We start from the raw sequence: 27,131 nt of genomic DNA on the forward strand, positions 1-27,131 counted from the left end.
CTTTCTTGAAGTGCGGGGCCCAGAACTGGACACAGGATTCAAGGTGCGGCCTCACCAGTGCCGAGTACAGAGGGACGATCACTTCCCTAGACCGGCTGGCTACACCATTCCTAATAGAGGCCAGGATGCCCTTGGCCTTCTTGGCCACCTGGGCACACTGCTGGCTCATGTTTAGCCGGCTGTCCATCAGCACCCCCAGGTCTCTTTCCGCCGGGCCGCTTTCTAACCACTCTCCCCCCAGCCTGTAGCGCTGCATGGGGTTGTTGTGGCCGAAGTGTAAGACCCGGCACTTGTTCTTGTTGAACCTCATGCCGTTGGTCTCGGCCCATCTATCTAACCTGTCCAGATCCCTCTGTAGGGCCTTCCTACCCTCCAGCAGATCGACACTGCCACCCAGCTTGGTGTCATCTGCAAATTTGCTGAGGGCGCACTCAATCCCTGCATCTGGATCATCTATAAAGATATTGAACAGCACCGGCCCCAGAACTGAGCCCTGGGGAACACCGCTAGTGACCGGCCGCCAGTTGGACTTTGCCCCATTCACCACCACTCTCTGGGCTCGGCCATCCAGCCAGTTTTTTACCCATCGAAGAGTCCACCCATCCAAGCCCCGGGCAGCCCGTTTGTCTAGGAGGATGCTGTGGGAGACAGTGTCGAATGCCTTACTGAAGTCTAGATAGACTCCATCCACAGCCCTGCCCTCATCTACTAAGCGGGTCACTTGGTCATAGAAGGAGACCAGCTTGGTCGAGCAGGACCTGCCTTTCATGAATCCATGTTGGCTGGCCCCGATGCCCCGATTGTCCTGCATGTGCCGTGTAATGGCACTCAGGATGATCTGTTCCATCACCTTGCCTGGCACCGAGGTCAGGCTGACAGGCCTATAGTTCCCTGGATCGTCCTTCCAGCCCTTCTTGTAGATGGGCGTTACATTTGCTAATTTCCAGTCAGCTGGAACTTCTCCAGTTAACCAGGACTGCCGGTAGATAATAGAGAGTGGTTTGGCAAGTTCATCTGCCAGTTCCTTCATTACTCTGGGGTGAATCCCATCCGGGCCCATAGCCTTGTGGGTGTCCAACTGGCACAGCAGGTCACTAACCGTCTCCTCCTGGATTACGGGGGGTTCACACAGCCCTCCGTCCCTAACTTCAGGCTCTGGGGGCCGAGTCTCCTGAGGACAACCTGTCTTGACATTAAAGACCGAGGCAAAGAAGGCATTGAGCACCTCTGCCTTTTCCTCATCCCCTGACACTACACTACCCTCCTCATTCAGCAAGTGGTGGAGGCTCTCCTTGACCCTCCTTTTGCTGTTAATGTATTTGTAGAAGCTTTTTTTGTTATCTTTGACCGTAGCAGCCAAATCAAGCTCTAATTGAGCTTTGGCCCTCCTAATCTTCTCCCTACACGACCTGGCCACGTCCCTATAGACCTCCCAAGTTACCCGACCCTTCTTCCAGAGCAAATAGGCTCTCTTTTTTTCCTTAAGTTCTAGTCTAAGTTCTCTGTTTAACCAGGCCGGTCTTTTTCCCCGACGGCTTGCCTTCCTACAGACCGGGACAGCCTGCTCCTGAATATTTAGCAATTCCCTTTTGAAGCATGTCCAGCCTTCCTGGACTCCTTTGCCCTTCAGGACCGACTCCCAAGGGACTCGGTCCACCAGCCTCTTAAACAGGCTAAAGTCTGCCCACCGGAAATCTAAGGCAGAAGTTCTGCTCTTGCCCCTCCTTACTTCCCCCACTATCGAAAACTCTAACATTTCGTGGTCGCTATTCCCAAGACGGCCACCGACCCTCACATCTCCCACTAGTCCTTCTCTGTTCACAAACAACAGGTCAAGCAGGGCCCCTCCTCTCGTGGGCTCATTTACCACTTGCATGAGGAAGTTGTCCTCCACACATTCGAGGAATCTCCTAGATTGCTTCCTCTCTGCCATGTTGAATTTCCAGCAGACATCCGGCAAGTTGAAGTCGCCCACGAGTACAAGGGCCGGCGACCGGGCGGCTTCTGACAGCCGCTTGTAAAACACCTCGTCCGCCTGCTCATCCTGGTTGGGTGGTCTACAACAGACTCCCACCATAATGTCCGCCCTGCCGACCTTCCCCCTGATCTTTACCCATAGACTTTCAACCTTGTCATCCTCACCATCTTCCTCAATTTCGACACAGTCCAAGCACTCCCTAACATACAACGCTACCCCACCGCCTCTCCTGCTTCGCCTGTCCCTCTTAAAGAGCTTATAGCCATCCATAGCAGCGCTCCAGTCATGAGAGTCATCCCACCACGTTTCTGTGATGGCAACCACATCATAACCGTCCTGCTGTACAGTGGCTTCTAGCTCTTCCTGTTTGTTGCCCATACTGCGCGCATTGGTGTAAACGCACTTCAGCTGGGCTAGCGGCCTTGCCCCCGATGCAGGCCTGTCGCCCCTAGGTTCATTTCTAGTTGCCCTGGTCTTATCCCCCTCCCCCATCGAACCTAGTTTAAAGACCTCTTGATCAGCCCTGCCAACTTCTGGGCCATAACCCTTTTCCCCTTCTGACTCAGCTGTTCCCCATCCGGCATAAGCAGGCCCGGTGCCATGAAAGCCACCCCGTGGTCAACGAACCCAAAATCCCACCTACGGCACCAGTCTCTTAGCCACGTATTAATCTGTTGTACTTTCATAGTCCTTTCCCTATTTTCACCTAACACTGAAGGAATTGAGGAGAATATAACCTGCGCACCTACCCCCTTCACCAAACGCCCCAGGGCCCTGAAGTCCCTTTTGATTGCCCTGGGACTTCTCCCTTCAATCTCATCCCTACCCACCTGGAATTCTAATAGAGGGTAGTAGTCAGAGGGCCTCACCAGTTCAGGTGTTGCCTCCTGGCAACATCCCTTACCCGAGCCCCAGGGAGGCAGCAGACTTCCCTGTGAGTCGGGTCTGGCCTGCATATGGGGCCCTCCGTTCCCCTTAGCAGGGAGTCGCCTATAACAATTACTTTTCTTTTCTCCTTTTTGGAGCTGGTTGCAACCCTCTTACTTGGTTGCTTCTGTTCACGTAGCCCCGTAGAAGGTCTTTCACCTAGATTCGTGTCTTCCTGACGCTCAAGAAGACGCTCAGGCTCCAGCACCTCATGCCTATTTTTCAGGGGGACGTGGGGAGGGGAGGAAGGTCGGGATGGGATTCGCCTGCCACCCCGAGCAGGGACCTGCCTCCATTCCCCCCCATCCCCTAGGTCTCCTCCTGCTCCTTGTGGAGGAGGAAGAGGATCCTCCACTACCCAGGGAGCATTAGGCCCGTCCGTTTTCCCCAGGACAGGCAGGGAACGGCACTGCCCGCCAACCTCTTCCTGGGATGCTCCTGTGCTCCTTAACCTTTCCACCTCCTCCTTGAGTCGTGCCACCAAGGAGATCAGGTCGTCGACCTGTTCGCACCTCACACAGGTGAGGTCTCCGTTACCCTCGAGTGCCAGGGCCAGGCTCTGGCACTCCCTGCAGCCTGCCACCTGCACCTCCGCATGCTTCCGCGGCAGGTCCGTTTGGGTTGCCATGTCTTTTCTGGCACCCGCAGAGGACTTAGGGTCCCGCCGAGTGGAAACCATACCTTCCTGCCCACCTACTCTGCTCGCCCTGCCTGCGCAAACTGCCGCGCAAACTGCCGCGCCCCTGTTTGCGCGCTCCTGTTCGCCGCGCTCCGGGTCACTCGCGCTCCCCAGGGGCCCTTCAAATCTCCTGCGGTGCCTCCGGCTACGCCCCCTCCTCTCCTGATTCGTTGCCGGGAACTTCCGGGTCCAGACGGGACTCAGGGCTGCTGCTCGGGTGGCCCTGAGTAAGGAACCCGCCCGGTACAGCCCGATCTCACCGTCGCCCCAGACTCACCTCAGTCGCTGTCGCTGCTGCCGCTGCTGCCGCCGCTGCCGCCGACTGACCAATATGAAGTCGCCGCCGACTAAACAATATGAAGGCTGCAAAATTTTTAGACTGGGACAGTGCTCTCCTGCCAAGTAAAATACAACTGTGTTGTGATCAGACTTTCTGCCTGGCTGTCATTATTGTAAAAGCTGTTGGGGGTGGGGTACACAAAACCCTGGAGTCTATCCCCCATTTCAAAATGATAGACAAAAAGCGCTGCTATGTAATTGATCTAAATAACAGCGACAATAATCTCTGTTTCGCTGAGAGTCTCGCAGTGCTTACAGCTGTGAGGTATCTGACAGATGCAGAATTGTTAAACAGAGCAAAAGAGCTACATGACAAACTGGGGTGGTCTGTGCACAGGAAGGTCATGCTGAGTGACATCCCTTTGCTGGAGGGTCTGCTACATGTTAATATAGGCATCGTCCTCCTCTCTGAGGGGAAAAAGGCCTGAGGGATTTTTAAGCCAAGTGACAGTCTTAGATATCCCAAGACCTGTTTCCTCCCTTTACACGATGAACATTATTATGGCGTTAAGGACATCAGGAAGGTATTTGGGGTGAGAAACTTTTGTGAGCTTTGTCATACATTGTTGAGAGGGCGTGGAGTAAATGCACGCAGATCAATATGATCGTTAAGCAGATCTCGTTTATTTACGTATCTGAGGGTACATTTATACTATTCTATTGAGGGTACACACTCTGTGTACATGTCATTTCTATTATGATTGGTTAGTATGCTTTGTTCACACACCTCTATATTAGTTCTGATTGGCTTATGCTAAAAAGTTATATCTTGCAGGTGCTGCATTCTTTTCTTATTTTTCAGCTTCCCCATATCTTATTTTTCTCATAGCCAAGGTCCTCAACTTCCCCCATATCTTGTTGGTCTCATAGCTAAGGCCCTTGTTCTGTATTATGATTGGCTAGTTCATCACCACCTCATTACCACCCCCTGGACATGCCTGGACATAGCTCGTTCAGTACCTCGTTCCCACCATTGTCCCGTGGGAACCCCACAAATCCCCCTTTTTGTTTTTGAACGAGCTATGTCCTGTTTTGTCTTTGTTTTTTACTTAATCCTGATTCCCTGTGTCTCGCAGAGCCCAGTCAAAGAATCCCAGCCTTGGTTACCCATAAATCCTGCTTTTTGTTTTTGAACAAGCCAGGTCTGATGGAACATTTTCAGCAACGCCTGCTTGATACAACTCATCATACATCCCATTATTAGCAAGACAATTATTACAACAACCAACACAGTCATTCCTTGTACTAACAAGTCCTGTATCCATCCTGTGATGCCAATAGATTGCAGACAGTCCAGGAAAGGTGATGTTGATACAGTAAGTTTGCGCATGTTATCCTTCAGTTGACGAAGATGCTGATGAACAGAAACAGAATGATCTGAAAGATTCATGCAACACATTCCTTCCACATCCTCACATCCATGCCCTTGAGCTAAAAGCAAAAAATCAATTGCAGCCCTATTTTGTAATACTGCATGTCTAATGCTATCAACATCAGTAGCTAAAGTTGAAAGTATCTCAGAAGTTAGATTTAATTGCTTTGCTGTCCAGCACCCTAATGTTTTTGTTAGTTGTAATGCTTTTGCAATTCCTACTGGCGCAAACAAAGCACCAATAAAATTAGTAGGTTTGTTCCAGAACCGTACATGATCGTCGCATTCTGGTCCTAGCGGTAATATGGCACGCTTTTTTCGAGAGGCCATGTAATTCCATAATGTTTTGTTTAGCAATTCCCCCACTGAAGGTCGAAACAAGGTAAGTTTCCCTAGGTAACATGGACCTCCAATTGGCCTACTAGGAATCCCTGGCCAGGCCCGATCACCACAAATTAAAAACAAGCCTCCTGGTAACTTCTGGCCTAGTATGTTGTTTCCCTTCGTGTCAGAATATCGACACCCTAATGGACAAAAGTCATTTTCCCTTATTCCTGTATACAATTCATTTTTTGGAGATACATCTTGTACAGCATATAGTAGTGTATTGTCATTAATGAGGGCGTGATCAGTTGCTTTGTCACTTTTAAACATAACTGCCCCATAGGTAGGTCCTAAGGCACCTAACAAATCTAGCTCCTGTGGTTCTATTATAGTGTGATTAAGTGACATGATTATCTGTCCCTGCCACCATGCAGTATAGTTGACACCTGGATTCATGGAATTTGCACATTGACTAGCTGTTGTTGCACTCATTGTGGCAAGGGCAGGGTTTTGTATGTAACCTTGAAAACTGATTGGATCGAAAACAGGAACTCCTATCAGGCAAGTACGAAAAGGATCTCCAGGGGTTGCCATGGACAAGCAAAATGATTCTTGTCCGGTCGCATTTGCGATGGTAACCCAGATATTTTGTCTGATATCTATCACTGCCTGCCCAATGGTTGTGATACATAAGACCATTGCGATTGCTGTCGCTCCCAATCCTCGGGAGAAACTTCCCATGATCGTGGTATGTTAATTTGCTCGCCACACTGTACCTTCACCACACTGCCTGCCAATATAATTTGCTGCTCCAGCACACGTCTTTGTAATGAACTAGCTATTTCAGCTATATGAATTTGTTGACAGTCACCAATTCTATTTGCCACATTAAGTGCTGGAATATCAAATCTCCCAAGCGAGTTAGCCTCTCTCCCTAATAATTGAATTGCCTGTCTCTCTAGCGAATTTTCTGTTACCCACTGTCTTACACACGGTACACACCCGACATGTCTCCACCACGGCTCAGATTGTCGAATAACCCGCCATTTACTTTCCCCACATATATTACAGTTTTTTAGAAACCATGGTTCGCAACAATGTCCATGTCCATCACAACCACGTGCCAATTTTTCTTCTACTTCAGCTGTTGCATGTAAAGGTGGTAATGACGTAAAAGGATCCTCAAGGTGGCTTATCGATGGCGTTGCAATCCCCAGAGTCTTTAGGTACGGGGCCAAGATCCTCAGTGCTCGGTACTGCTCTCTCTGTCGGATCTCCGGATCTAGATTCCACCTCCACATATGGTTTAATACACTTGATCGGAAACCACCGTACTCCTGTGCCTGTAGAGACAGAAGCATAAACCTCGACCCATTAGTAATAGTTCCCCTGGTCCTAACCACTCATTAGTACCTGGTTCCCTATACCACACTTTGCCTTTGTTTTTCACATAGCTTGCTCCCTGTCGAACTGCCTCCCAATGTATTACAATTGGGGGTCGCTCCTTATCTCCTGCTAAAGTTAAATGGTTAAGTACATAAACAGCTTTTGCAAGTCTCTCAGAAGGTTCAGTTTCCTCTCCCCCTTTTTGTTTTTGCAGAAGCTGTTTCAATGTACTATGAGCACGTTCCACAATCGCCTGACCCGTAGGCGAATGAGGAATCCCAGTGACATGTGTAATACCCCATAGTTGACAAAATTGACGAAAAATCTGTGAACAATATGCTGGTCCATTATCAGTCTTAAGTTGTTGTGGAACCCCAAGACTTGCAAAGCAAGCAAGTAAATGTCGTTTGACACGACGACCTGTTTCCCCAGTTTGTGCTGTTGTCCATATTACATGTGAAAACGTATCAACAGATACATGAACATATTTGAGCCTTCCAAATTCTGCAATGTGAGTAACATCCATTTGCCACAGTTGCAACGCACACAACCCTCGAGGATTTACCCCTATCCCAATTCCCACGCCAATTTTCTGACAATTAGGACAAGCACTAACTAATTCACGTGCTTGTGTCATGGTGAGTTGAAATTGTTTCGCTAGCATTTTCGCTGATTGATGAAAGAATTGATGGGATAGGTGAGCTTGTTCAAATAAATTTGGTGATATTTGCGTATAGGACACAAGTGTGTCTGCTTTATTATTGCCAATGCTCAAACCTTGATCAAATTGATGACTACGAATGTGAGTCACAAAATAAGGTACCTCTCTGAGGTTTATTGCCTGATGCAACTGTAGCAAAATGGTGTAAAGTCGTATATTCTTCACTGGTCGTATAAAAGCTCTTTCAATTCGATTTACAATGCCTGCTGCATAAAGAGAGTCTGTTACAATATTTACAGGTAAGTCCTTCCATTTTATAAAGACCTGGTATATTGCAAAAAGTTCAAGTGTCTGCAATGAATCCTCAGTTTGTCCTGAGAATTTGCAATGTTTCCATTGTCCATCCTCTTGCCAGGTAATAACTGCTGAGTGTGATCGCTTTCCTGCATCAGTAAAAACAGTTAGTCCAGTCACAGGTATCTCTGATCTGATAGGTTTTTCTTCCCAATCCTGTTTGCAAATAAACTGTAGCTTTTTATCTTTTGGTAAATGCGTTAATAATTGTCCAGTAAAGTCCTGTAAGGCTATTTGAAAAATAGTTGACTGATTTGTTAACCACTGTAGATATTCCTTCTTGATAGGTAAATAGATAACATCTGAATCTAATCCAGTAATGTCTGTAATTCTTTTATGCACTTTGACAAGCAATTGTGCTATTGCTTCCACTCTGGTACAAATTGTTGTTTTAGGATGAAAAGGTGGAAAAACCCATTCAATAATTCTGAGAGTTGGTTTTAACTGAACTATTAATGCTTTCAAATGTTTATTTTCCATTGATGTATTAGCAATAATTGCTGAAAGAGGCTCATTTTCAGTAATTCGAGCCACGTCCTGTGTAGCCACCTTGTGTGCAATTTTGTTTATAGCTGCTTGTTGGTCTGCAGTGAGTGTACGGCTCACAGTGACATCAGGGTTTTGTCCAAGCAATGGCATTAACGGTGCAATATCATCATTTGTAATGCCACAAGTATTACAAACCCACTGTAATTCTCCTAACAATTTCTGAGCATCAGCCAATGTGGATATATCAACTTTCAGGGTGATTTTTTGAGGTCGAATGGTTTGCTTAGTTACCTCCCAGCCTAAGTACCTCCAAGGCTCTGATCTTTGTATTTTTTCAGGGGCAATTTTCAGTCCTCGCTGTTTTAGCATTTTTTCTAACAATGGTAACACAAATTCCACCTTTAAATCTTGTCCAGCATCCATATAATGATAAATCAAAAGATTAGGAAACTTTTGACAAAAAGGTTGTAAGGCCCATGCAACATATAACTGACATAATGTAGGAGAATTTTTCATACCCTGAGGTAAGACTATCCACTCATACCTTTTAGCAGGTTCCTGCTTGTTAATACTCGGAACTGTGAACGCAAATTTGGCACAATCTCTGTCATGTAAAAATATCGTGAAAAAACAATCTTTTAGATCAATTACTAAAATTTGCCACCCTTCTGGAATCATGGTAGGAGTGGGTAGTCCAGGCTGTAATGCTCCCATATCTTCCATAACATCGTTTATGGCCCGCAAATCATGAAGCAATCGCCATTTGCCTGATTTTTTTGGAATCGTGAAAATTGGAGTATTGTAAGGGCTTGTGGACGGTCTGATATGTCCTACTTCTAGCTGTTCTTGGACTAACAATTCAATCTGTTCCAGCCTGTCTGATCTAAGCGGCCACTGATCCACCCATACCGGTGTTTCTGATTTCCATTTTAAAGGTAGGACAGGCCCTTTTTCAGTGACCGCTCCTAAAAAGGCGTTATCAATCGTGCACCTAATTGTATTAAGACATCTCATCCCACAAGCGATACTGGCACTTTCATGACATAGGGTCTAACATTTACACAGGCTCCGTCTGCAAATTGCAATTGTATCGGTTGTTGACTCATCATTGGCAAAGCACAGCCTCCAACTCCTGCTATCGTTACTGGAGCCGCTTGCACAGGCCAAGCAGAGGGCCAGTGTTGCTGTGCAATGATCGTAACATCAGCTCCTGTATCGATTAGCATAGAGATCTGTCTTTCTTCCCCATTCTGATTCCGCAATGTTACTCTTTCACGTGGTTGGTTTCTAGTGATGTCAATAGCAAGATTAACCAATGCTTGTCCCGTCGATCCGAAACAACCCTCCCCCCGTCTTTGTTTTCTGCTTTCGGAACACAGCCCTTAAAGGGAACTAACTGAGCAATCTTTTGGCCCTTCGGAATAAATACGGGCGGGGATAGGGTGTATACCATAGCACATATTTGACCTGTATAATCTGCATCAATAACCCCTGGCAGTACAATTATTCCCTGCTTGGAAATAGATGATCGCCCAAGAAGTAACGCACTCAAACCATGTCCTAAAGGTCCTTTCATGTTAGTTTCAACTACAGTTACTTGTTTGTCTGTTAAGTATATGTCTAATTTTGTTTCCACATCCACTCCGGCACTTCCTCTTGTGGCTGCGGAGTGGCGGTCCAAGCACCCTGACTTGTTGTCTGCGCGCGCGGGTGCGGCGCGCTCAGCCGGGAGTTTCCCTGTAATCGTCTACACTCTGCCGTATAATGATTTGATCTTCGGCAGTTAACACACCACTTCCTTGGTCCTTTTTTGCAATCTTTTTTAAAATGCCCTGTCTGTCCGCAGTTGAAACATTTCCTATCTTTGTCCCTTGTTCGCAGCAGAGGTTTCACTGCTGCTCCGACTGCAGCTGCCATAACTTGAGCCTGTTCCATTCCTAACATTCTTTCTACTGCTTCCAGCATAGCCGCCACCCCCGCACCTCTCGGTAAATGTGCCAATGCTTTTCTAGTTGTCTCATTAGCATTATCAAAAGCAAGAACATCCAGTAACTTGTCTCTAGTACTTCCATCTAAATCAGGCGTGCTTCGCAAAGCTGCATACAGACGATCTATAAATTTACCATATGGTTCTCCTGTCTGTTGAAAAACTCTGGTATACGCTTGCTGAACACCTTCGCTAGGAACTGATATTAATGCTTGAAATGCACTGTCTTGAGCTGCCGCTAATGCCTCAACACGAAACTGCGCTTGCCACTGTACAGTTGAAAAAGGACCCTCTCCTAACAGCATTTGTGCCGTGATGTTAAAGAGAGGATCATCCCGACCCCTAGGTGTATTAGCTATTCTATGACAAGCGCTATTCCAGGCATTAAGAAAATGTAGAACTTGAGAAGGAGACAGCAGCACGGACGTTAGTTGTCGAATGTCATTTGCCGTGAAAAGGTTAGTTGCAAAAATATGTTTAAGCAAAGCCTGTGTATACTGAGAGCCCAAGCCATTTGTCTGTATAGACTGGCGTGTTTCTTTTATAATTTTCCAATCTAACGGTTGCCAAAGATTTTTTCCCTCAGGACCCGCACCCACAATCACAGGATATGCTTGCGGAATTATAACTCCTTCTAATAACGCATCTCGAATGATCCCTTTCCATTTCACTCCTCCCCCCCCTCCCCTGTATACGCGGGCGGACGCTGACTCTCTCCCTCACCTCCCACATTACCAGATGGACGCAAACCTCCCCCCCCCGCCCTGATCTAAAGGTGGAGTAGGGATTTGCAAAGGAGGTTGAGGTGGCCCTAATACTTGTCCCGAACACAGAGGGGGGTTTTGGGGAGACATAGTCACGTGTCCCGAGGCGTTGGCTGTACAATGCTGCTGCAATTCCGTCTTTAATTCTTCCAGTCGTCTACCAAGCTCTGTCATGTCAAGTTCATGTCCATTTCGTGATGGTAACGGTCCTTTAAGTCCTTGTGACTCTGGTACTGCTGACTCCGTAACTGGAGACTTTAACGGTGATTGTTTAGCGCCGTAATGTAAACTTTGTTCAACAGACTCAGGAAACGGCGAATCCGGTAAAGGTGGATACGAAACAGTTTTACCCTCCTTCTTGTCCTCCTTCTCAGCCTCATCCGTAGAGAGATCAATGAGAGGAGGAGGGGGTTTTGGCCAATTCTCCTGTTCAACGTCTGAATCAATTAGTCCAAATCGAGCTCGTGTTTTAGGGCGCACTACCGGTTCTGATGGATCTGTAGGGCACACTACTGTTTTTGATAGATCTCTATCTATTTTACTCGCTCCCCACTCCTCAGCTTTTTTCAGAGCCGTCCGTACCGACGGCGATAAAGGAGCTGCCACCGGTACAGCCACCGGGGCCGTGGGAGGTGTTGGTCCCGCAAACAGTGAGGGGGTAGTAGGCGCCTGCGGTCCTAAAGCCATAAAAGCTGAATGTGTGACTTCTCTCTCTGCTTTTATTCCTTTTAACGCTTCACTAACCAGCTTCCATGTAGCAGACAATTTAAAGGCTTCCTTATCACCACTTGACACCGCATTCCAGAGAGAGTCACCAATCTTCTCCCATAAAGGCACTTCAAAGACATCATTAAAGGTTGTAAAATGTCCTTTGTCTTTTGCCCAAAGGAGTAACTGCTTTAACGCAGCTTCGTCATATTTAATTCCTCTCTCAGAGAGTATATGTTGGAGGAGTTTCACCACTGCCACTTCTGTCTTGGTCAGGGTAGACCCCATTCCTCCCCCAGCTGCCTGGGAAGCCCTACCCAGGTTTTCCTTTGCTAGCAACACTCAGGCTTACCGCATCCGTTCCTGCCGGTGCGAAAATCCAGTGCCGGGGCAGCACTCTACAGCTGGCTTCCTCTCACCCTTTCCTTTCGTGCCGTTGTCTGCTGCTTTTCCGCAGTCTCCGGCCGAAGGCCCCTGGTCCGGGGGAAAGTCCCTGTTCGGGCGTCACTTGTTGAGAGGGCGTGGAGTAAATGCACGCAGATCAATATGATCGTTAAGCAGATCTCGTTTATTTACGTATCTGAGGGTACATTTATACTATTCTATTGAGGGTACACACTCTGTGTACATGTCATTTCTATTATGATTGGTTAGTATGCTTTGTTCACACACCTCTATATTAGTTCTGATTGGCTTATGCTAAAAAGTTATATCTTGCAGGTGCTGCATTCTTTTCTTATTTTTCAGCTTCCCCATATCTTATTTTTCTCATAGCCAAGGTCCTCAACTTCCCCCATATCTTGTTGGTCTCATAGCTAAGGCCCTTGTTCTGTATTATGATTGGCTAGTTCATCACCACCTCATTACCACCCCCTGGACATGCCTGGACATAGCTCGTTCAGTACCTCGTTCCCACCATTGTCCCGTGGGAACCCCACAATACATTGTATAACCATGGCCATAGCTGTAAATCTTATTGCCGGTGTGGTGGGTTGACCTTGGCTCGCCGACAGGTGCCCACCAAGCTGCTCTATCACTCCCCCTCCTCAGCTGGACAGGGGGAGAAAAAATGCAACGAAAGGATCATGGAGATCACTCAGCAGTTACCGTCACAGGCAAAACAGACTTGACTTCGGGAAATTAATTTAATTTGTTGCCAATTAATTGTAACAGCGTAGGATAGTGAGAAATAAAAACAAATCTTAACACACCTTCCCCTCTCCCCTCCCTTCTCCCTGGGCTCAACTTCACTCCCGACTTCTTTACCTCCTCCCCTCGAGTGGCCCAGGGGGATGGGGAATGGGGGTTGCAGTCAGTTCATTACCTGTCATCTCTGCTGCTCCTTCCTCCTGACACTCTTCCCCTGCTCCAACATGGGGTCTGTTATAGAAATTTTCACATAATTAATGTAAAAGTTCTTATGAGTTAGGGAGACAAGGATCAATAGGGGTGAAATAGAATGAAGAATAGAATAATAAATATAAGTCAATCTGACAAACACAGGTGGGCTTTCACAATCCATGAATATTGTTCTCAAAGCTCCTTGTGTAATCCTGACCTATGACTGAACAAATCATCAATCAAAGCTTAATGAGTAGCTAAGCAGGAGTAGGCCTAGAAGTATTACCTTCTGATGATTTTAGTAAAGGGGATGTATGGTTAACCTTTTCTTTACCTTAAAAGAAATATAGGATACTTAGAAATAAACATTAATGGAAATAAAGTTCTAAATAGACTTTAGCTATTTTAGGTTAATACTTAGGAGACGCTGGCAGTGGAAACCAGACTCTGGTCAACCCGAATCAAGATGGGACGCTGATCACAGCAAGAACATTAAGGACGGGGTGTCGACTGGAGTCGGAGCGGAACCAGAACATAAAGATCAGCGTACCGATGGAAAAGAACGGACTTTTGTGGACTCCTGACAATGGACTTTTGTGGACTCTTGACGAAGGAAGAAAGAGGAATTGAAATAGTTAGTGGATTATTAATAGAAGCTCATGAAAAGTTTATGATGTAATTGATTATTAGTTTCTATATAAACCGATAGTGAATTTGAATCAGGTACCATTCACTGCGGTGGTGGTCCAACTCTGAGTTGTTTAATAAAACCAGCAAACCTAGAGACCCGGACTCTGCCAATTTTCTTTAACAGGTCCCTCACACGGGAGACAGTCCTTCACGAACTTCTCCAACGTGGGTCCTTCCCATGGGCTGCTGTTCTTCATGAACTGTTTCAGCATGGGTCCTTTCCACGGGGTGAAGTCCTTCAGGAATGGACTGCTCCAACATGGGTCCCCCCATGGAGCCACAGGTCCTGCCAGGGACCTGCTCCAGCGCGGGCTCTCCGTGGCGTCACAGCTTCATTCAGGGATATCTGCTCCACCATGGACTTCCATGGGCTTCAGGGGAACAACCTGCCTCACCATGGTCTTCACCACGGGCTCCAGGGGAATCTCTGCTCTGGCACCTGGAGCACCTCCTCCCCCTCCTTCTTCACTGACCTTGGTGTCTGCAGAGTTGTTTCTCTCACATATTCTCACTTCTCTCTCCCAGCTTCTGTTGCACAGCAGATTTACCCCTTCTTAAATATGTTATCACAGAGGCGCTACCACAGTCGCTGACTGGCTCAGCTTTGGCCAGCGGCTGGTCCATCTTGGAGCAGGTTGGAACTGGCTCTGTCTGACATGGGGGCAGCTTCTGGCATCTTCTCACAGAAGCCACACCTGCAGCTCCACCCCCATCCCAATACAGCTGGCTTTGCTTGTCTTTTGACTGTGCATTTAACTTGGAGAAAAGGATAAGGTGCCCCAGCTGCAGGCTGCTGTTCAGGACTGGGGAATAATTACAGAGGCACAAGACCCTGACTACTAAAACCCAAATTGATTGCTTGGCTATGGTTTTCTGAGAGAAGTGTAAGGCCTATGTGGAAAAGCAGCAGAAATGGAAAGGCTGGAAGCCTGGAACGTGCTATGAACAGATCTGTAATTTAACCAGCACCAGTGTTTCGTGCCCACAATGAAAAATGCAGAAGCAGGGCAGGGTTATGTTTTATATGACATAGAATGTATGCAGGGAACCAGAACATACGTCCTGAACTACGGGGTGGTTTTGCTACGGAGTTCGCTCCGGATGCCCCTTGCGACAAAGAAGAAGGGGCAGAAAGGAAAACTGAAAGGGAGTGGGAGTTGCAAGGGGCCACGTGTCTCGTGGACTTTATTCGGTTGTTTATGGACACAAAGTTTCGGGGCTACACAGTCCTAGTGCATAATGCCAAAGTCTATGATGGCTACTTAGGGGTCGGTATTGGGACCGGTCCTGTTTAACATCTTTGTCGGCGACATGGACAGTGGGATTGAGTGCGCCCTCAGCAAGTTTGCCGACGACACCAAGCTGTGTGGTGCGGTCGACACGCTGGAGGGAAGGGATGCCATCCAGAGGGACCTTGACAGGCTTGAGAGGTGGGCCGGTGCAAACCGCATGAAGTTCAACAAGGCCAAGTGCAAGGTCCTGCACGTGGGTCGGGGCAATCCCAAGCACAAATACAGGCTGGGCAGAGAATGGATTGAGAGCAGCCCTGAGGAGAAGGACTTGGGGGTGATGGTTGGTGAGAAGCTCAACATGAGCCAGCAATGTGCGCTTGCAGCCCAGAAGGCCAACCGTATCCTGGGCTGCATCAAAAGCAGCGTGGCCAGCAGGTCGAGGGAGGTGATTCTGCCCTTCTACTCCGCTCTCGTGAGACCCCACCTGGAGTACTGTGTCCAGCTCTGGGGCCCCCAACATAAGAAGGACATTGAGCTGTTGGAGTGAGTCCAGAGGAGGGCCACGAAGATGATCAGAGAGCTGGAGCACCTCTCCTATGAAGACAGGCTGAGAGAGTTGGGGCTGTTCAGCCTGGAGAAGAGAAGGCTCCAGGGAGACCTTATAGCAACCTTCCAGTACCTGAAGGGGGCCTACAGGAAAGCGGGAGAGGGACTTTTTACAAGGGCATGTAGTGATACATGTTGTCGGCAGCAGCGGCAGCAGCAGTGACAGCAGCGGCAGCAGCGGCAGCGACTGAGGTGAGTCCGGGGCGACGGTGAGATCGGGCTGTACCGGGTGGTTTCCGTACTCAGGGCCACCCGAGCAGCAGCCCCGAGTCCCGTCTGGACCTGGAAGTTCCCGGCAATGAATCAGGCGAGAAGGGGGCGTAGCCGGAGGCACCGCAGGAGATTTGAAGGGCCCCTGGGGAGTGCGAGCGACCCGGAGCACGCAAACAGGAGCGCAGCAGTTTGCGCGGTAGGGCGAGCAGGTTAGGCGGGCAGGGTAGGCGGGCAGGAAGGTATGGTTTCCACTTGGCGGGACCCTAAGTCCTCTGCGGGTGCCAGAAAGGACATGGCAACCCAAACGGACCTGTCGCCGAAGCATGCGGAGGTGCAGGTGGCAGGCTGCAGGGAGTGCCAGAGCCTGGCCCTGTCACTCGAGGGTAACGGAGACCTCACCTGTGTGAGGTGCGAACAGGTCGACGACCTGATCTCCTTGGTGGCACGACTCAAGGAGGAGGTGGAAAGGTTAAGGAGCACAGGAGCATCCCAGGAAGAGGTTGGCGGGCAGTGCTGTTCCCTGCCTGCCCTGGTGAAAACGGACGGGCCTAATGCTCCCCGGGTAGTGGAGGATCCTCTTCCTCCTCCACAAGGAGCAGGAGGAGACCTAGGGGATGGGGGGGAATGGAGGCAGGTCCCTGCTCGGGGTGGCAGGCGAATCCCATCCCGACCTTCCTCCCCTCCCCACGTCCCCCTGAAAAATAGGCATGAGGTGCTGGAGCCTGAGCGTCTTCTTGAGCGTCAGGAAGACACGAATCTAGGTGAAAGACCTTCTAAGGGGCTACGTAAACAGAAGCAACCAAGTAAGAGGGTTGCAACCAGCTCCAAAAAGGAGAAAAGAAAAGTAATTGTTATAGGCGACTCCCTGCTAAGGGGAACGGAGGGCCCCATATGCAGGCCAGACCCGACTCACAGGGAAGTCTGCTGCCTCCCTGGGGCTCGGGTAAGGGATGTTGCCAGGAGGCAACACCTGAACTGGTGAGGCCCTCTGACTACTACCCTCTATTAGAATTCCAGGTGGGTAGGGATGAGATTGAAGGGAGAAGTCCCAGGGCAATCAAAAGGGACTTCAGGGCCCTGGGGCGTTTGGTGAAGGGGGTAGGTGAGCAGGTTATATTCTCTGCAATTCTTTCAGTGTTAGGTGAAAATAGGGAAAGGACTATGAAAGTACAACAGATTAATACGTGGCTAAGAGACTGGTGCCGTAGGTGGGATTTTGGGTTCGTTGACCACGGGGTGGCTTTCATGGCACCGGGCCTGCTTATGCCGGATGGGGAACAGCTGAGTCAGAAGGGGAAAAGGGTTATGGCCCAGAAGTTGGCAGGGCTGGTTAAGAGGTCTTTAAACTAGGTTCGATGGGGGAGGGGGATAAGATAAGGGCAACTAGAAATGAACCTAGGGGCGACAGGCCTGCATCGGGGGCAAGGCCGTTAGCACAGCTGAAGTGCATTTACACCAATGCACGCAGTATGGGCAACAAACAGGAAGAGCTAGAAGCCACTGTACAGCAGGAAGGTTATGATGTGGTTACCATCACAGAAACGTGGTGGGATGACTCTCATGACTTAAGGAAAAAAAGAGAGCCTATTTGCTCTGGAAGAAGGGTCGGGTAATTGGGAGGTCTATAGGGACGTGGCCAGGTCGTGTAGGGAGAAGATTAGGAGGGCCAAAGCTCAACTAGAGCTTGATTTGGCTGCTACAGTCAAAGATAACAAAAAAAGCTTCTACAAATACATTAACAGCAAAAGGAGGGTCAAGGAGAGCCTCCACCACTCGCTGAATGAGGAGGGTAGTGGAGTGTCAGGGGATGAGGAAAAGGCAGAGGTGCTCAATGCCTTCTTTGCCTCGGTCTTTAATGTCAAGACCGGTTGTCCTCAGGAGACTCGGCCCCCAGAGCCTGAAGTTAGGGACGGAGGGCTGTGTGAACCCCCCGTAATCCAGGAGGAGACGGTTAGTGACCTGCTGTGCCAGTTGGACACCCACAAGGCTATGGGCCCGGATGGGATTCACCCCAGAGTAATGAAGGAACTGGCAGATGAACTTGCCAAACCACTCTCTATTATCTACCGGCAGTCCTGGTTAACTGGAGAAGTTCCAGCTGACTGGAAATTAGCAAATGTAACGCCCATCTACAAGAAGGGTCGGAAGGACGATCCAGGGAACTATAGGCCTGTCAGCCTGACCTCAGTGCCAGGCAAGGTGATGGAACAGATCATCCTGAGTGCCATTACACGGCACATGCAGGACAATCAGGGCATCGGGGCCAGCCAACATGGATTCATGAAAGGCAGGTCCTGCTCGACCAAGCTGGTCTCCTTCTATGACCAAGTGACCCGCTTAGTAGATGAGGGCAGGGCTGTGGATGTAGTCTATCTAGACTTCAGTAAGGCATTCGACACTGTCTCCCACGGCATCCTCCTAGACAAACGGGCTGCCCGGGGCTTGGATGGGTGGACTCTTCGATGGGTAAAAAACTGGCTGGATGGCCGAGCCCAGAGAGTGGTGGTGAATGGGGCAAAGTCCAACTGGCGGCCAGTCACTAGCGGTGTTCCCCAGGGCTCAGTTCTGGGGCCGGTGCTGTTCAATATCTTTATAGATGATCCAGATGTAGGGATTGAGTGCACCCTCAGCAAATTTGCAGATGACACCAAGCTGGGTGGGAGTGTCGATCTGCTGGAGGGTAGGAAGGCCCTACAGAGGGATCTGGACAGGTTAGATAGATGGGCCGAGACCAACGGCATGAGGTTCAACAAGAACAAGTGCCGGGTCTTACACTTCGGCCACAACAACCCCATGCAGCGCTACAGGCTGGGGGAAGAGTGGTTAGAAAGCGGCCCGGTGGAAAGAGACCTGGGGGTGCTGATGGACAGCCGGCTAAACATGAGCCAGCAGTGTGCCCAGGTGGCCAAGAAGGCCAATGGCATCCTGGCCTCTATTAGGAATGGTGTAGCCAGCCGGTCTAGGGAAGTGATCGTCCCTCTGTACTCGGCACTGGTGAGGCCGCACCTTGAATCCTGTGTCCAGTTCTGGGCCCCGCACTTCAAGAAAGATGTTGAGGTGTTGGAGCGAGTCCAGAGGAGGGCGACCAAGCTGGTGAAGGCTCTGGAGGGTCTGACCTACGAGGAACGGCTGAGGGAGCTAGGGTTGTTTAGCCTGGAGAAGAGGAGGCTCAGAGGTGACCTTATTGCAGTCTACAACTACCTAAAGGGAGGTTGTAGTGAAGTGGGAGTTGGCCTCTTCTCCCGGGCAACTAGCGATAGGACAAGAGGACACAGCCTCAAGCTTCGCCAGGGGAGGTTCAGGTTGGACATTAGGAAGAATTTCGTTTCAGAAAGGGTTATTAGACATTGGAATGGGCTGCCCAGGGAGGTGGTGGAGTCACCATCTCTGGAGGTGTTTAAGAAAAGACTGGACATGGCACTTAGTGCCATGGTCTAGTTGACAGGGTGGTGTCAGGGCAACGGTTGGACTCGATGATCCCTGAGGTCTCTTCCAACCTGATTGATTCTGTGATTCTGTGATTCTGTTTAAATTAATAACAGGAGAATATAGAGAGTCATGCATGCTAACAGCTTCAAGACAGAGCTGAGCGTAATCACCAGGTTCAAACAGCTGGTGTAAATGATCAAAACTTTGCTCTACACCCCGAACAAATTTTTCATAAGCTTCATGTACTGTTATCTGATCTAAATTAACATATCTGTATTCTTCTACTTATTGTCTAGCTCTGAACCTCTGGATTGGCCGTCCCCACTGCCTAACATGCTCCATGGAAGCCACGGTGCAATCTGCTGACTCCTCCACCACCCTTGCTACATTTGAGGGTGATGGTTGGGCTTTCAAATGTATCTTCTACACTCGTGACAATGCAATCATCAGGCACAGTCAACGTGGGTTCACAAAGGGAAAGTCCTGTCTAACTAATTTGATATCTTTCTACAATAAGGTCACCCATATAGTGGATGAAGGGAAGGCAGTGGATGTAGTTTTTCTGGATTTTAGGAAGGCTTTCAAGCTGAAGCACAGCTTGAACTGTGCTTCAAGACTGGAGTGTTACAGAGATAAGAATACAATCATTAACTATTGCACTATTTTGTTATCTTTACAATTAATAAGAAATTCTGACACAGGTACAGTTGCTCATCCTTTCACTCCCATCACTGAACAAATAAAATAAAATAAAACAAACAAACAAGCCATCTGCCCAGTGCTGTGCAGTCCTTCCACTGAGCTGGGGGAACTCTTGTGACTGTTCCCTTCCTTGTCACATGAACCATCTCTCCATCTCAGTTCACCTCCAGTCACAAATGAACTGCTAATTTCTCTCCAGATTTCTCTTTCCTGGATGCAGGGGCCTCTGCTATTTCTCCTTCTGTATACACTAGCTACTTCCACTACTCCTTTCTTCCTCTACCTTCTATCTTCTCTGTATTTATCCTTCACTATGTGTCCTTTGTTCTTCCATATGCTACATCTTGCCTGGAAGAAATAACTGCCTTGTCTGTCCATAGTATTTCTGAACTTTGTTTTCCTATTATTAACAGCCAGTGTCAAATGATGTTAACCCAATTTGTCTGTTGTCTGTACATGCTTGCTCAACCTCATGCTTTGCTCCCCTGAACTACTATTACCTTGTTCCCCAAAATATAGTTGCAAAATATTTCTTTTTGCAATTGTTTCTCTCCAGCCACAGGACATTTAAAAAAACTCAGCTGGCTTGCTATTAAGAATGGTTAATATTTACACTGACAGTTTATACTGTTTACAGCTATGAGTATGGGCATGTCAGTGACAGCATACTGAAAATTTTCCTCAAAAGGCAAGGTTTGTACCCAAGATTCAAAAGTACAAAAAGGAAACTGCCATTCTCCCTGTGACCAACAGAAAAAAATTCTCCTTGTGTCTACATTTATGCAGCCATATCTCAATGAAGTATTTTCTAGCTGAAAATGTCTCTTTTTGCAACTTTTGCAACTATGCTATAAGCAAGAGCATCAAAAATTAAGACAAAAATTGCATGGTGACATTTTAGCACATAAGGCAGTAAGAAAAAAAAAATTGAACCCAAATGTGAAATTAAACTTAAGATGAACATACAATGAACTAAATAAAACTGGGGAACAGCAGCTATTAGGTGACTCAGATACAGTCAAAAATCAAAATAGAGTCTACTGACAACAATGTATAAAACAAAACCAATTTTTTAAACACTGTCAACAAGGAAACCAGGCTATTCATATTTTCATCTAAAAACATTAGAGAGTGTTACTGGAAGAACAGTCACTTGATCTACTAATTTCTATAGGTTCACATTCTAATCCATTCATTTAACATCTACCTAAATAACCACAAAAAGTACTTGAATTCTTGAGGCACCTGATAAAAGACTAAGACACATACTGTGGTTTTGTCACGGTTTAAAGCTGGGCCGGCTATTGCTCTCTGTTAACCCTCCCCCCCTCCCCCCGAAGGGAAAGGGAAAAGGGAGAGAGACTTACAGGTTGGAAAGTTAAAACAGTTTTAATAAACTATAATAATGAAAAAGAGTATAATAATAATATTGGAATAATCAAATATATACAAATATATACAAAACCAAGATCGAGCTCCCCCGATGTCGGCCACGTCACCACCGGCACTGCAGGGCAGGCTCCGGGAAGGCCCAGGCTGGGCCTAGCGACGGTCGAGAACTGGATTCAGGGATGCACGGATCGGGATCGGGAGCAGCAGGAAAATGGACAGAGTCCTCCTTGGACACCGGCCATAGCAGAAAGAGAGCGAGACCCTCGTGATCCCCCCGCTTTATACTGAGAATGACGTGTATGGGATGGAATACCTTCGTTGGTCAATTTTGGGTCACCTGCCCTGTCTGCTCCTCCCTGCAGGTGCGACCCCCCCTGCGGCTCTTCACTCGTAAGCAGTGAGGAATTTAGCAGTGAGGAATTTAGCAGTGACCTTGGTTTCTCTAAGACTAAGTACAGCAAGAGCCTTTCTGCATAACATCCCTACCGGTGCCTCAGCGATAACTACAAACTTCGAGTGTTATCAGTCCTGGAAGCAGACACTGTCTGCAAAACATGCAGTTAGTTTCAGAAAGTGCAGTTACTTAGAGGAGACTTAGCTGAAAGTAAAAATCACTGAAAGGAAAATCGGCCTGGTTTAGGCCAAACCAGGACATCCTGGAAACCATTTCCAGGCACATGAAGGACGAGAAGGTCATCAGGGGTAGTCAGCATGGATTCACCAAGGGGAAGTTGTGTGAGCCGGCACAGGCAGGACGCAGGAACAACCACAAAACCACGGATGAAATCACAGAATCACAGAATCACAGAATGTTAGGGATTGGAAGCGACCTCGAAAGATCATCTAGTCCAATCCCCCTGCCGGAGCAGGATTGCCTAGACCATATCACACAGGAACGCGTCCAGGCGGGTTTTGAATGTCTCCAGAGAAGGAGACTCCACAACCTCTCTGGGCAGCCTGTTCCAGTGTTCGGTCACCCTCACCGTAAAGAAGTTTTTCCTCATATTTATGTGGAACCTCCTGTGTTCCAGCTTGCACCCATTGCCCCTTGTCAAATGCAAAGAGCAAATTTATTTTCGTTACCTCGCCAACTGGGGGGGGTCCCTGAAGCATCACCTGGGCAGAGGCACACAAGCGGGGACGCAGGCACCGCGGAGCTCGGTCCATGCTAGAGGATCCCTGAACCTCCTGGTTTTGCCTGTATTTCAGGGATTCGCGCAGGCGTAGTTTACCACTGTGCTTTGATCTTCCCCACAGCAGGGCAGGAATCTCAAGCATGTTTGATAGGGTGCCTCTAAGTCTATCACAGGCCTATGTTATCTAAACACAGATATTCTACTTGTTCAACACACAAGGCTAATCAACAATTAGTATGGTATATGTGTTTTTCAACACCCCAGCTGCAAGTCACTTGAGCGTGTTTGCAATCCTCCTCGCCAATCTTCTCTTATCACAGAATCATAGAATGGTTTGGGTTGGAATGGACCTTAAAGACCAGTCTAGTTCCAACCCCCCTGCCATGCGCAGGGACACCTTTCCACCAGACCAGGTTGCTCAAAGCCCCATCCAATCTGGCCTTAAACACTTCCAGGGAGGGGGCATCCACAACTTCTCTGGGCAACCTGTGCCAGTGTCTCACCACCCTCACAGTAAAGAATTTCTTCCTGATATCTAATCTAAATCTACCCCCTTTCAGTTTAAAACCGATCCCCCTCGTCCTATCACTACATGCCCTTGTAAAAAGTCCCTCTCCAGCTTTCCTGTAGGCCCCCTTCAGGTACTGGAAGGCTGCTAGAAGGTCTCCCCGGAGCCTTCTCTTCTCCAGGCTGAAAGGCCCCAACTCTCTCAGCGTCTCTTCATAGGAGAGGTGCTCCAGCCCTCTGATCATCTTTGTGGCCCTCCTCTGGACTCGCTCCAACAGCTCCATGTCCTTCTTATGTTGGGGGCCCCAGAGCTGGATGCAGTACTCCAGGTGGGGTCTCCCGAGAGCGGAGTAGAGGGGCAGAATCACCTCCCTCGACCTGCTGGCCACGCTGCTTTTGATGCAGCCCAGGATACGGTGGCCTTCTGGGCTGCAAGCGCACATTGCCGGCTCATGTTGAGCTTCTCACCAACCATCACCCCCAAGTCCTTCTCCTCAGGGCTGCTCTCAATCCATTCTCCGCCCAGCCTGTATTTGTGCTTGGGATTGCCCCGACCCACGTGCAGGACCTTGCACTTGGCCTTGTTGAACTTCATGCGGTTTGCACCGGCCCACCTCTCAAGCCCGTCAAGGTCCCTCTGGATGGCATCCCTTCCCTCCAGCGTGTCGACCGCACCACACACCTTGGTGTCGTCGGCAAACTTGCTGAGGGCGCACTCAATCCCACTGTCCATGTCGCTGACAAAGATGTTAAACAGCGCCGGTCCCAATACCGACCCCTGGGGAATGCCACTCGTCACTGCTGTCCACTTGGACATTGAGCCGTTGACCGCAACTCTTTGAGTGCGACCATCCAGCCAATTCCTTATCCACTGAGTGATCCATCCGTCAAGTCCATGTCCCTCCAAATCAGAGACAAGGATGTCGTGCGGGACAGTATCAAGTGCTTTGCACAAGTACAGGTAGATGACAGCAGTCGCTCTTCCCCTATCCACCAGCGCTGAACCCCGTCATAGAAGGCCACCAAATTTGTCAGGCATGATTTGCCCTTAGTGAAGCCATGTTGGCTGTCACCAATCACCTCCTTGTATTCCATGTGCCTCACCATAGTTTCCAGGAGGATCTGCTCCATGATCTTGCCAGGCACAGAGGTGAGACTCACTGGCCTGTAGTTCCCCTGGTCTTCCTTTTTTCCCTTCTTGAAGATGGGGGTTATGTTTCCCCTTTTCCAGTCAGTGGGGACTTCACCAGACTGCCACGACTTCTCAAAGATGATGGATAGCGGCTTAGCAACTTCATCCGCCCGTTCCCTCAGGACCCGTGGATGCACCTCATCAGGTCCCATGGACTTGTGCACCTTCAGGTTCCTTAGATGGTCTCGAACCTGATCTTCTCCTACAGTGGGCACTTCTTCATCCTCCCAGTCCCCGCCTCTGCCTTCTGTGACTTGGATGGTGAGGCTAGAGCACTTGCCGTTGAAGACCAAGGCAAAAAAGTCGTTGAGTACCTCAGCTTTCTCCATATCCCGGGTAACCAGGTCTCCCATTTCATTCCGGAGAGGGCCCACATTTTCCCTAGTCTTGCTTTTGTCACTGACACACCTATTTTCCCACAGAAGTCATGCTTGACCAACTTGATAAACTTCTATGACAAAATGACTGGCTTTGTAGGTGAGGGGAGAGCAGTGGATATAGTCTAACTAGACTTCAGGAAGGTCTTTGACACTGTCTCCCATAAGATCCTCATAGAGAATCTGATGAAGTAGGGGCTGGAGGAGCAGACGGTGAGGTGGATCGAAAGCTGGCTGATCAACTAGGCCAAGAGGGTGTTGATCAGTGGCACAAAGTCTAGTTGGAGGCCAGTAACCAGAAGTATACCCCAGGGGTCAGTACTGGGTCCAGTTCTGTTTGTTTAACATCATCATTAATGATCTGGATGATGGGGCAGAGTGTACCCTCAGCAACTTTGCTGATGACTCCGCACTGGGAGTGACTGATACACCAGAGGGTCATGCTGCCATCCAGAGGGAACTTGACAGGCTGCAGAAATGGGCTGACAGGAACCTCATGAAGTTCAACAAGGGGAAGTGGTGCAAGGTGCCGCACCTGGGGAGGAACAACCCCAGGCACCAATATAGGATGGAGGCCACCCAGCTGGAAAGCAGCTTGGCAGAATAGGCCCTGGGTGTCCTGGTGGACACCAGGTTGAACATGAGCCAGCAATGTGCCCTTGCAGCAAAGGCGGCTAATGGTATCCTGGGCTGCATTAGGCGGAGTGTTGCCAGCAGGTTGAGGGAGGTGATCCTTCCCCTCTATTCATCACTGGTGAGGCCACACCTGGAGTCCTGTGTCTAGTTCTGGGCTCCCCTGTACAAGAGAGACATGGACATACTGGAGGGAGTCCAACTAAGGGCCACAAAGATGATGAAAGGACTGGAGCATCTCTCATATGAGGAAAGGCTGAGAGAGATGGGACCGTTTAGCCTAGAGAAGAGAAGGTTAAGTGCGGGGATATTGTCAATGTATATAAATACCTGAAGGGAGGGTGCAAAGAAGATGGAGCCAGGCTCTTGTCAGTGATGCCCAGTGACAGGACAAGAGGCAATGGGCACAAACTGAAAAACAAGAGGTTCTGCCTGAACATCAGGAAAGACTTTTTTTACTGTGAGGGTGACTGAGCACTGGAACAGGTTGCCCAGGGAGGTAATGGAGTCTCCCTCCTTGGAGACAGTCAAAAGCCATCTGGACACAGTCCTAGGCAGCCAGCTCTAGGTGGCCCTGCTTGAGCAGGGAGATTGGACCAGGTGACCTCCAGAGGTCCCTTCCAATCTCAACTATACTGTGATTCTGTGAAAAGAAAAATCACTGACATTCCAAAACAAGCGATATAACAGGATCAAGTCTCGACCTCTGAACTGCATAACCAGATAGCAAACATCCTACCTTAGAATCATAGAATCGTTTTGGTTGGAAAGGACCTTAAACATCACCGAGTCCAACCATTAACCTAACACTGCCAAGTCCACCACTGAACCATATCCCAAAGCACCACACCTACTCGTCTTTTAAATACCTCCAAGGATGGTGACTCAACCAGTACCCTGGGCAGCCTGTACCAATGTTTGATAACCCTTTCAGTGAAGAAATTTTTCCTGATATCCAGTCTAAACCTCCCCTGGCACAACTTGAGGCCGTTCCCTCTCGTTCTATCATTTGTTACTTGGGAGAAGAGACTAACGCCCGCCTCACTACAATCTCCTTTCAGGTACTTGTAGACAGCGATAAGGTCTCCCCTGAGCCTCCTTTTCTCCAGACTAAACCATCCCAGTTCCCTCAGCTGCTCCTCGTGAGACTTGTGCTCTAGACCCTTCACCAGCTTCGTTGCCCTTCTTTGGACTCGCTCCAGCACCTCAATGTCTTTCTTGTAGTGAGTGGCCCAAAACCGAACACAGTATTTGAGGTGCGGCCTCACCAGTGCCAAGTACAGGGGGGCAATCACTTCCCTAGTCCTGCTGGCCACACTATTTCTGATACCTTTCTCTATAATATCTGCTGTTGTACATCACCTGGTGTTAGGGACATACCAGCAGACTGAAGTTGACAGGTCCCATTATTGCATTAAAATTGTTGTGATATTTGATCCACTCCTGAAAGCATCAGTTGCCATAAAACTGGATGTCACGGTTTAAAGCTGGGCTGACTATTAAACCGATGGAAGATGCTCTCTACTAAACCTCTCCCCGCCTCAGAAGGGGAAGGAAAAGAGAAAAGGGAGAGAGACTTATGGGTTGGAAAGTTAAAACGGTTTTAATAAATTATAACAATGAAAAAGAGTATAATAATAATAATAATAGAAATAATTGAATATATACAAATATATACAAAACCAAGATCGAGCTCCCCCGAAGATGGTCATG

The sequence above is a fragment of the Nyctibius grandis genome, assembly GCF_013368605.1.
Source record: "Nyctibius grandis isolate bNycGra1 chromosome W unlocalized genomic scaffold, bNycGra1.pri SUPER_W_unloc_2, whole genome shotgun sequence".
Classification (NCBI taxonomy): domain Eukaryota; kingdom Metazoa; phylum Chordata; class Aves; order Nyctibiiformes; family Nyctibiidae; genus Nyctibius; species Nyctibius grandis.